This window comes from Chenopodium album, chromosome 20 (assembly GCF_948465745.1).
Source record: "Chenopodium album chromosome 20, dcCheAlbu1.1, whole genome shotgun sequence".
NCBI lineage: Eukaryota > Viridiplantae > Streptophyta > Magnoliopsida > Caryophyllales > Amaranthaceae > Chenopodium > Chenopodium album.
In genome coordinates, this window is record NC_137853.1 from 4,167,777 (window position 1) to 4,180,792 (window position 13,016).

The window sequence follows — 13,016 nt, forward strand, 5'->3', positions numbered from 1 at the left end:
ATTTAATTAGTTAGTTCAGTTCAGCTCCAATCATTTCAGTTCAGTTCTGCTCCAATCAATTCAGTTCAGTTCATTTCAGTTCAGCTCAGTTCAGTAAATGTGAACAGACCCTTAAATAATAGATACATACATTTTTAGAACTAATTTGACCTGTATTATTAATCACTTTATAGCAGATCACAATATGGGTTGAGATCCGATCAGTATTCATCTCATTAAAAAGAAAATAAATAAATAAATAAATCACAATGTGTATGATTTTGCACCAAATATGGATCCTTCTTATGTACAACATACGTACGTGTGACTTGGTCTAGTGTTGGAGAAGTCACTTGGTGACTTAGGTAGCTAGTTGAATCTCCAATGCATGTAAGAAACTTCTCATCAACTCCTCTCTCCTCTCCTCATAAATTTAGGACTTGTAAATGGGTTGACCTTTATACGTAAGAGGTTAACAATAGGCCTACATGGTCACGTACAATAATACACATGTAATTGAATTTGTGATTTGTTTCCTAGCTTAGCTTCTTGCACAGTACCGTGTAGCTATTGATTGACATTGAGCTTTTTTGTAAACGAAAAAGAAGAAAAGGGTTTTCATTAATAAAATAATGATCGATATTGAATTTGATTTTCAATGAAATGTATTATTTTCGACCCAAGATATCTATAAGGTTATACTCTACTATACACTGAAATAAGCTTTACACCCATACAACGCATACAAAACTACTGTATAATTAATGAGATTGAAATTTACTAAAAAGTAATTGCACTTTGCAAAATGATTAGTAGTCCCTCCTTATTGAGGCTTTGCTATCAAAAGAAATAATGTTGTACACTTTCTTTAGTAAATATATCTCTTATATATCTATCAATAACTATCATTAATAATAACTATGCTTTGCAAGAATATACTTTCATAAATCAAATCATCATCTTTAATTTGTAATATGCTAGTACAGTGAGTACTAATTAACTTATTTCACAGCCATAGATGGTGCATGACAGAGAGCCAAAAAGAAGTTAAAAAAAAAAGGACACCAGTGTGTCCCATGATGGAAAACACTTATAATAATATGCTTCTTATATCAAGCAATAGTTAACTTAATTAAATTGTCTGTTCATTGATATATACAATATCAATTTAACAAAGTGCATGTGTGCTACTATGCATATATTGAAATAGTTGTAACATTATATATTCCTACCATTTGATAAGTGAAAATTTAACTCAAAAATCTCTTATGCTTCGAAATAATAGCTGTCTCATTTTTATCTATTTTATACTTTTATCTTAAATACTGATTATGTATGCGAGCGTATGAATTACAACTAATTCATTGACATATATCACATTATATATGCTACTAGTAAATAATTGTCCAGGATTTTATACCTTTTCATTTCAAATAAAATAATTAAATTTTTTTTTCTTTGGTGTTTAAAGAGCAACAGTACATAACTACATAAGCGGGTGATGAAAATTGATCCCATGATCCCCAGAATTTGGGAGGAAAGCTCGAACCACTTGAATTAACCCCACTTTTTAAATGACATTAGATATAGACAAATATTAAATGCATGTTAATTATCAAGACAAAATGAAAAGATTAGAACCTACTTTTAGTCCTGTCTTTTTCTTCATACTCTCATGGTCCACTTACAAAGGTTCTTACAAGCCAAGAAACGTCTACTATACTCAAGGCATATACGATGTGATTAGAGAAAGCTCAAGCTAGCTAATTAATTAGGTAATTTTGTTTTCCTTCACATTAACTTATCAAAATATAAACAACCAATCCTATCATATCACCGCTCCTCAATGTTCACCAAAATTATCCGAAACTTTATAAAAATTGAATCTAATTATAAACCATCAAAAGACAAAATTATCCAAGCATTATATACTTCCGTACATGATTACTCCCAATTATTCAATCCTTTTGCATTGTACGATTAGAATAGACCCATTCTCATTTTTGGTAGTATTTCAGTAGAATTTTGCTACTTTTAAAATCGAAATTTTGTATGGAGTATGACAAATATTCAACTTTATTGGCAATTTTATTTGATGCAAGCCAGGAAGTTGATTGATTATAAGAGCTGAAGAGCATGCATACACTCAATACTTTAATGTATGGTAATAATATTATAGTGTTTTAATTTTAATATGAAGAGTATTATATGAGGAGTTTTATACTGATTGTTTTTCACATGTAGAAGTTGATCGATATAGGTCAAATCGTACTATCCCATGTACTGTGCTCTGCCAGTGGGCCATGTTCGGAATGAACTAATGAAAAATCATGCCATATACTCATATACCTGAATTATACTTATGTGTCAATCTTTCATAAATGAAACTTATGCATGATCTAACTTATATTAAGTGTGGGTGTCAGCTATACATGTCAATGGACATGAGCTCCCTTAATAATTTTAATAATATTTTCTAATTAAACTTATTTAAATTAAAATAAGTTGATTGACCTATTATTGTTCTTGTGACGCATTGGTGTCAAATTCTAGAATGATGTCCATGCACGGCCTTTGGACTATTAGCGTGCTTCTCGTGTAATCGTGTTTTTTCCAACCCTTACAATCTTTCCGTCCCATCTCACCCTCTTGCTCGGTAAAGAAAAAATGGTCTCCAAAAGGGTAATAAAAATTTAAAAGAGCAAACATATGGAATAAGGGAGAAATTATATGGCAGTTTGGCATTGGGAGGGCAGGCACTTTGGCCTTCTTTTGAGTTGGAAAACAAGTGCGATTTTATCTCTTTTTCCTTTAATTTGTCAAAATCATTGTCAATTCCTTTCACACTTTTCATGCGTAAAAAATTCCACTTCATTCTCTTTATGTTTTTTATCTTGTCCATGCATGTGTGACGTGGCCAAATTATTTATGCAATAATCCAACATGACAGGGTGAGATTTTTTTGGATCCATCTAATAGAGTGAGCTTAGGGACTACGACAACTGCTATATGAGTCAATGTGACATATACTAGATATTTAAGAATAACTGTATATCTCACATGATATATATACACATACACAATTGGATACATTGTTAAAGTGAGTTTTGAATTAATTGATACGGAGTAATTTTTTTTTATTTATATTCATCTATTTTTGAGCTAATCAAATATTGATGGTGGGACTCGAATTAAGGTGATCAGTTCATTTTTCACTACTCTGTAGCTATCTCCCTTTGACGAACTTGATTTCAAATTAACAGATATACGCACTTCATCCATATTAATTCTATTATTTGATTTGTATGTTTAATTTATCAATGCTTAAATTAACACGCGCGCAATAATGCATGTAAAGAATTTTACGTGTATATGGTTAAATTATGCTATCTTCATGATTGCATATTTTTTTGGCAAGACTTATAAATCTAACCTAACTAGATTAAAAGCAATATGTACAATGTACTAGAGAAAATAATAATAATAATAAAAATAATAATAATAATAATAATAATAATAATAATAATAATAATAATACACTACTACAAAAATTGGCGAAGAGACCCGTTAAAATATGCTTGACAGACCGCTTCATAACGGGTCTCTATCTCAGGGGTCTCTTTGATAAAGAGACCCGTCATTATTGAGGGTCTGTTTATGAGGTCAAAAAGACCCGCTGTATTTGATAACGGGTCTGTTATGTTAGTTAAAAAATAAATAATTTAGAAGAAAAAGTGACCTGTTATTTAAGATATGGGGTCTGTTTAGTAGGTATCAAACAGACCCGTCATGTCAGATAACGGATCTTTTTGATCTCTAGTTTTTTAAAAAAAAAATTATTTTTGCTTTATTTTATGTGCTTTGGCAGCTTTGCATTTGAATTTTGAATATTTTGTTTTCATGTTTATAAAAATGGCGGAAAAATTATAAATTGTACACTTTACCATAGTTAATAACAATGGGTTAAATTTAAATTGATGTGATACTATACAAGTAATCAGACATACAATTGCAACAAAAAAAATTATTTTAATTTACTGAAATTTAATTACAATTATAATTACATCAATAAGGCTTGAATTCTCTATTTACTTTCTCCTTTCTTTGAATTCAGTCACGTAAACAATAAACCTGACAAAAAAAATGAAAACAAAATAATGAACCATTATAAGAATTCTACTACAATAGAAAACTTATTTACAAATACATATACATATAATAAATTAAAAAAGAAAAATTAACATGTTATTGAATTGAAACAACTCACAACATCACAAGCAACGAACTACTACAATTTATAGCACAAAAAATTGCTATACTATCAAAAAATTTACCTCAATTTGGATCAGAAGTTAAGTCATTAATCAGACAACAATTATTCATAATTCCGGATCTATTATCATATGATGTTTAGTATCTCTACCGTTGAAGAATTGAAGCAGACTCATCTCATATGACACTTATCAAACTCGACACTTTCCAGCGCCGCTAGCGAATTCGTCGGTGGGGGCGCATCTAACAACGACGTCGTTTTCCCAGTAAAAGAAGGGTTAAAAGAAGGGCTTTGAAGGTGTATTGGCTCTGTTCTTGGTGTCGATGTCGACGGCGTCCATGGCGAATTACGGTGAGGACTGAACATTTGGGAAAATCGTTTTAGGGTTTTATTTGTTTTGGTATTCAAATAAAACCCAAATTTAATTTCTGAGAAAATTGCAGAAATTTGTTGAAGAAATTTAATATTTCATTAGAGAGAGAAAGTTTTCCGGCGATGAAGAGTGAATTTTACCGGCTAGCCGGTGGTAGTTGTGCAGTGATGGAGTGTGGAAAGAGATGAGTGACAGAGTGTTCAGAAAGATTTTGAATCAGAGAAAGAACTCCTCCGAGAGTGCCCCTGACCCCCTTTAACCATTTTTAGAGTATATGTTGAGATTTGATTAATGGAGGAAGGGAGAGGAAGCTAGAGGATGAGGGTTTTACTTTGGGGTTGGGTAAGTGACGGCACATCATGAAGAAGAGAGGATAAGGGTTTTGATTTGGGATTGGGGATAGGCGGAGGGTTTGAAGAGAGTAGATGACTTTGAAGGATGCAATGATAAAAAAAATAATTAAAATAAAGTGTAGTTGTAAAGGTAACAAACCCGTTAAATTAGAGAACGGGTCTCTTATCACTCCCATTTTTCGCCCACCATTTAAGATGTGGGACCTAATATAATGGAGAAACCCGTTAGGTTTGATAACGGGTCTCTTATCTCTCCTTTTTTTCTTGCACTAAAATTCATACACATAAGAGACCCGTTATAATTAATATTGGATTTCTTATATCAAATAGACCCGTTAGTTAAATAACGGGTCTTTAATTAGGGGTATCTTTTCCAAGTTTTGTAGTAGTGATAATAATAAGTATATTGTATATATTTTTGTTGCTTGTTTCAATTGTCCAAGTACTTCAACACTTTTTTTTTTTTTTTTTTGGGGGGGGGTGTGTTTAACTGCTCTGATTTTATCGATTTTACACATAGCATAATGAGAATATTACGATCATTTTTCCCAATATGAATATAATATTAGTACAACAAAACTTATATTTGGAGATCTCTTGGAGACATTGAGCAAAATTCGAAGAAACTTGGAGATCTCTTGGAGACATTGAGCAAAATTTGAATGCAGCTACTGGGCAGAGAGTGGAAGCTTTGATCCGTTGGCTAGCACCAACTGTGGGTTGGCTGGTTCTGAACACAGACGGGTCAGCTAAGGGAGCTCCTGGGCCAGCAGGTGGTGGTGGCCTTATCAGAGATTGTACAGGAAAATTAGCTTATGCTTTCTCCTTAAAATTGGGTAATTGCAATGCCTTTATGGCTGAGGTAAAGGCTCTAGAGTATGGGCTTGAACTGGCAGCTAGATTGAGACCAAGCAATTTGCAAATTCAACTCGACAGCCAAGCTTTAGTGTTAACCTTGAAGAATCCGAATCAATATGTTGGTGAAGCAGTCCATAGCATTGCAAGATGTAAGAAGATCCTAGAAGAAAATAATTGGCGTTTTGAAGTACGTCATATTTACCGAGAAGCAAACAGAGCAGCTGATTGGTTAGCCAATTAAGGAGTTTCTCATAACAACGATATAGAGTTGATTCAAGTCCCCCCTTTAGCTTTAGGGAGAATTTTACATGATGATGTCGTAGGTGTGGCTTTGTCACGTTTTGTTCCCCCGTAGTTTTTTCCTTTGTTAGTTTTATTTCTCGGGGCTTTGCCCCTCGTTTGCACCAAAAAAAAAAAACAAAAACAAAACTTATATTTCATGTTAACTAGCTAATTTAATCAATTTCGGGTTCAAATTGATCTGAGTTGTTCATTAAATTATTCACTGTCTTCACATATTCACACATATAAATCTATGGAGTAGTGAATCTACTGATCTTTATTACTACCTCCGTTACAAGTTATGTGCAATGATTTGACATAAAACAGAAAGGAAAATCGTTGCACATAACCTGTAACGAAGGTAGTAGTATTTTTAATTTTGTATGAAAGACATGAAAATAAAAAGAAGATTGGACAAATGATGGTTACAAGACTTACAACGGACTGAAAAATATACTGACATGAAAGCCATCAAAACAAAAAGGTTTCATCGCCAGGAGCCTACAGTACTGAGGTAGCTACGGGGTATCTTTCATAACATACATCGTCTATCTATCACTTTTAATTTACCTTCATTCTTTTGTGTCAGTGTTTGAGGTTTGTGAATTGATTGAATTTGTTTGAAAAATACGGAATTGTGACTTGAGACATGAGAGAACTCTGAAAATTCAAGCCGGTCGGGCCTTAACATCGAATGTCTTGCCTAAATCCGGAAAAATAGTAGAGGGCTTTTCGGGCTCCTTTCGGTTTGAATCAGACTTGGGGTTTTTAAACTATTTATTTTGTTACTTGTCTAAATATGCTTTTTTCAGACTGGATCAGCAGATCGGGTCGTAGTTGAACACCTCTACTTTGCAGGGTTGTGATTAGGACAATTTGTCCTCATGTTTGTCACTTACATTAGAAAAATATAGGGAGAATAACATATATGATTAGAATGAAATAATTATCACAACATCCAATATGACACAACTGTAGATGATGAAATTGAATAATTGAATTACAAACGTCGTGATTGCGTGGGGTAGTTTTCATTAATCAAGTTGTTAATATACTCTTTTTTTTATTAAATTAGTTGAACTTTATTTTTGTGAATATAATTTTTAGCCTAATATGCTAGTTAAAAACACTAATACCTGGCCTACTCTTATGTGAACTGAAGTATAGGCAGAAAAAACAAAAAATGATCGTGATTGATAGAGATCAAAATCTAATCTGTGAACCCTTATGCTTCTCAAAATTCCACAAATCTATATATGTATACATTGTTTTAATCAGTAAGATACAGGGGTCCCTCCACCCTATTACATGAATGAAGGGATGAGAATCAAACCCCCAACCAGGCAACCACTTCCGGGAGAACCATCCCCTTATCTCCTATGTCCTATACAAATCTAACTGTATAGTGAGATTGGTGACACTAAATAAAGATAAATTGATCGGAATAAAGCAACAAATTTTTAAAAATGTTATACGTAGTAGTTATTATAGTACTCGTATCAATAATATCTCATAGAAAGTGAGTAGGTCAAATAGACTCGTGAAGAATGTCTGAAAAGGAAAATTAGATTAAAGCTAGATGAAACCAATTCAAGTGGGAGCTACCAAAAGAATATTTAAACAATTAAAAAGATGAAAAAGACACTAATTTTGTTGAGAGTGCACAACTTGGAACACAAGCTTAGCATCTATTTACCACTGTTACACATATTTTTTTTCACTAAAATAAAAAATAAAAGTTATGTAGAAGAAAGTCTACAATAATATTTTTGATCCAAAAAAAGTTAGGATCGTATTAGTTTAATTATTTATCACAAAGGATCCCATGAAATTCAGGAAATATGTGCGGAAGGAGGAAGAGTACTCATGAGGTAAGAATTTTTATTTTGGATTTTTTTTAGTCAAAGCCATATCTCTTTATTTAGGGGGGGGGGGGGGGGGAGGGGGGAAGAGAAAAGAAAGCATATATTTATAGGAAAAGAACAAAAAGAAACTCAACTGTGAATAATACACAAAATTAAATGTTTGATCTTAAAGTCGCCGATGGATGAAATAATCTTGTTAAAGCAATAAGTTAAAGGCAAGAAATTAGCTTACAATAGTTGATTATTACTAATCATGAGAAGCATTGTATTATCCAATTTGATTATGGATTTTACCCTAAATTAGATCAGATAATATGAATATGACCCGATCCAAGCTAGAAAATTAAAAGTTTTACGTATTGAGTATGTTTTTCATAAACAATTGGAATTTAAAAATTCAACGAATACAATAATGTCAATCATATGGTATTAATGTTAATAGAAGGAACAGTAGTACAGTTTTGGGCTTTTCGCTACGTCATATGGTTGAATGGTTAGTCATTATATTCAACCTAACCAATAGTGTTGGACTTCTTTAACAACTCCGTCAAAATGATGCGTAGGAAGTCGCTTGTGACGTCAGTTTAGTCTAGGGTCTTAAGACTTTTCGCCACCGGACCCCGTAACATTAAAAATTCCTCAAAAAAGCGTGGATAATATATTTCAATTTCGGAATTTTTTGACCTTTTATCGCCCGAAAATAAAAATTGGCGAGATGTTTACCATGGTATCTAATACCCTTCGGGAGTCCAATTGGGTGGGTCGAACCATCCAATTTGCCTTAAAACGGTCAATTTACCCCTTCGAAATTTGCACCGATTTCGTGTACTGAAGCCTACCAAGGACATTTTTGACAGCCTACAATAGTCATATATGGTTCCAAACGTCATTATATGACCCTAATATGTATCCCCTAAGGCCTCAAGACTTTTCAAAACCAGTCCCTGTAACATCAAAAATTTCTCAAAAACCGTGAATAATAATTAACCTTCAATTTTGGACTTTTTTTTTTACCTTTTTCCGCCTGGAAATAAAAATTTCCGAGATGTTTACCATGATCCCTAATATCCTCTAGGAGTCCAATTGGACGGGTGAAATTATCCAATTAGCCTTAAAACGATCAATTTACCCGTTCGAAACTTGCACCGATTTCGTGAACTGAATCTTACCACGGACATTATTGACAACCTATAATGGTCATATATAGTTTCAAACGTCATTATATGACCCTAAGATGTATCCCCTATGGTCTCAAGACTTTTCGCCGCTGCGCCCCATATCATCAAAGATTCCTGAAAAAGCGTGGATAATAGCATTCAATTTTGGATATTTTTGACCTTTTTTGCCCGGAAATAAAAATTGCCGAGATGTTTACCATGATCCCTATTACCCTCCGGGAGTCAAATTGGGTGGGTGGAACCATCCAATTTGCCTTAAAACGGTCAATTTACCCCGTTCGAAACTTGCACCGATTTCGTGAAGTGAAGCCTACCACGGACATTTTTGACAACCTATAATGGTCATATATGGTTACAAACGTCATTATATGACCTTAATATGTATCCCCTAGGGTTTCAACACTTTTCGTCACCGGGCCCCGTAACATCAAAAATTCCTCAAAAAACGTGGATAATAGCCTTCAATTTTGGAATTTTTTGACCTTTTTCGCCTGGAAATAAAACTTTCCGAGATGTTCGACATGGTCCCTAACATCCTCCGAGAGTCCAATTGGGTGGGTAGAACTATCCAATTTGCCTTATAACGGTCAATTTATTCGTTCGAAACTTGCACCATTTGGTGAACAGAAGCCTACCACGGACATTTTTGACAGCCTACAATGGTCATATATGGTTCCAAATGTCATTATATGACCCTAAGATTTATCCCCCAGGGTCTCAAGACTTTTCGCCACCAGGCCCTGCAACATAAAAAAAATCCTCAAAAAGAATGGATAATAGCTTTCTATTTTGGAATTTTTTGAACTTTTTTTCGCCCGAAAATAAAGATTTCCGAGATGTTTACCATAATCCCTCATAAACTCCGAGAGTCCAATTGGGTGGGTGAAATCATCCCATTTGCCTTAAAACGATCAATTTACCCGTTCGAAACTTGCACTGATTTCGTGAACTGAAGCTCACCACGGACATTTTAGACAACCTATAATGGCCATATATGGTTCCAAATTAAACATCATTATATGACTCTAAGATGTATCCCCTAGGGTCTCAAGACTTTTCACCACCACGCCCCATAACATAAAAAATTCCTCTAAAACCGTGGATTATAGCCTTCAATTTTGGAATTTTTGACCTTTTTTCGCCCGTAAATAAAAATTTCTGAGATGTTTACCATGTTCCCTAATACCCTCCGAGAGTCCAATTGGGTGGGTGAAATCATCCAATTTGCCATAAAACGATCAATACACCCATTCGAAACTTGCACAGATTTCGTGACCTGAAGCTTACCGCAGACATTTTTTACAACCTATAATGGTCATATATGGTTCCAAACGTCATTATATGATCCTAAGATGCATCCCCTAAGGTTTTAAGACTTTTCGCCACCAGGCCCCGTAACATCAAAAATTCCTCGAAAAGCGTGGATAATATCCTTCAATTTTGGAATTTTTTGACCTTTTTTCGCCCAAAAATAAATATTTTTGAGATGTTTACCATGGTCCCTAACACCCTCCGGGAGTCCAATTGGATGGGTGGGACCATCCAATTTGCTTTAAAACAGTCAATTTACCCGTTCGAAACTTACACCGATTTCGTGAATTAAAACTTACCACGGACATTTTTGACAACCTATAATGGTCATATATGGTTCCAAACGTCATTATTTGACCCTAAGATGTATTCCATAGGGTCTCAAAACTTTTCACCACCGGGCCCCGTAACATAAAAAATTTCTCAAAAGCGTGGATAATAGCCTCAATATTGGAATTTTTTTGTCCTTTTATCGCCCGAAAATAAAAATTGCCAAGAATTTTACCATGGTCCTTAATACCTTTCGGGATTCCAATTGGGTGGGTGAAATCATCCAATTTGCCTTAAAACGATCAATTTACCCGTTCGAAACTTGCACCGATTTCGTGACCTGAAGCTTACCATGGACATTTTTGACAACCTATAATGGTCATGTATGGTTCCAAACGTCATTATATGACCCTAAGATGCATCCCCTAGAGTTTTAAGACTTTTTGCCCCTAACATCAAAAATTCCTTAAAAAGCTTGGATAATATCCTTCAATTTTGGAATTTTTTGAACTTATTTCGCCCAGAATTAAAAATTGTCGAGATGTTTACCATGGTCTCTAACACCCGCCGGGAGTCCTATTGGATGGATGGAACCATCCAATTTGCCTTACAATGGTCAATTTACCGGTTCGAAACTTGCATCGATTTGGTGAACTGAAGCTTACCACGGACATTTTTTACAACCTATAATGGTCATATATGGTTCCAAACGTCATTATATAACCCTAAGATGTATCCCCTAAGATCTTAAGACTTTTCGCTACCCGGCCCCGTAACATCAAAAATTCCTCAAAAAGCGTGGATAATAGCCTTCAATTTTGGAATTTTTTGACTTGTTTTGGCCATGAAATAATAATTGCCGAGATGTTTACCATGGTCCCTAACACCTTCCGTGAGTCCAATTGAGTGGGTGGAACCATCCAATTTGCCTTAAAACGGTCAAATTACCCGTTCGAAACTTGCACCGATTCGTGAACTGAAACCTACCACGGACATTTTTTACAACCTATAATGGTCATATATGGTTCCAAACGGCATCATATGACTCTAAGATGTATCCCCTAGGGTCTCAAGACTTTTGGCCACCGGGGCCTCGTAACATCAAAAATTCCTCAAAAAGCGTGGATAATAGCCTTTAATTTTGAAATTTTTTGACCTTTTTTCGCTCTGAAATTAAAATTGGTGAGATGTTTACCATGGTCCCTAATACCCTCTGGGAGTCCAATGGGGTTGGGGGAACCATCCAATTTTCCTTAACACGATCAATTTACCTGTTCGAAACTTGCACCGATTTCGTGAACCGAAGCCTACCATAGAAATTTTCGACAGCTTATAATGGTCATATAAGGTTCCAAACGTCATTATATGGCCCTAAGATGTATTCCCTAAGGTCTCAAAACTTTTCGCCATCGAGCCCCGTAACATCAAAAATTTCTCAAAAAGCGTGGATCGATAATAGCCTTTTATTTTGGAATTTTTTGACCTATTTTCGCCCTGAAATAAAAATTACCGAGATATTTACCATGGTCCCTAATACCCTCCGGGAGTCCAATTAGGAGGGTGGAACCATCCAATTTGCCTTAAAACGGTCAATTTACCCGTTCGAAAATTGCACCGATCCGATTTCGTGAATTGAAGCCTACCACGGACATTTTTGACAACCTATAATGGTCATATATGGCTCCAAACGTCATTATATGACCTTAAGATGTATCCCCTATGGTCTCAAGACTTTTCCTTACCGGGCAACATAAAAAATTCTTCAAAAAGCGTGGATAATAGCCTTCAATTTTGGAATTTTTTGACCTTGTTTCGCCAGGAAATAAAAATTGCCGAGATGTTTACCATGGTCCCTAATACTCTCCGGGGGTACAATTGGGTGGGTGGAACCATCCAATTTGCCTTAAAACGGTCAATTTACCCGTTCGAAAATTGCACCGATCCGATTTCGTGAACTGAAGCCTACCACGGACATTTTTGACAACCTATAATGGTCATATATGGCTCCAAACGTCATTATATGACCCTAAGATGTATCCCCTATGGTCTCAAGACTTTTCCCTACCGGGCCCCATAACATAAAAAATTCTTCAAAAAGCGTGGATAATAGCCTTCAATTTTGGAATTTTTTGACCTTGTTTCGCCAGGAAATAAAAATTGCCGAGATGTTTACCATGGTCCCTAATACTCTCCGGGGGTACAATTGGGTGGGTGGAACCATCCAATTTGCCTTAAAACGGTCAATTTACCCGTTCGAAAATTGCACCGATCCGA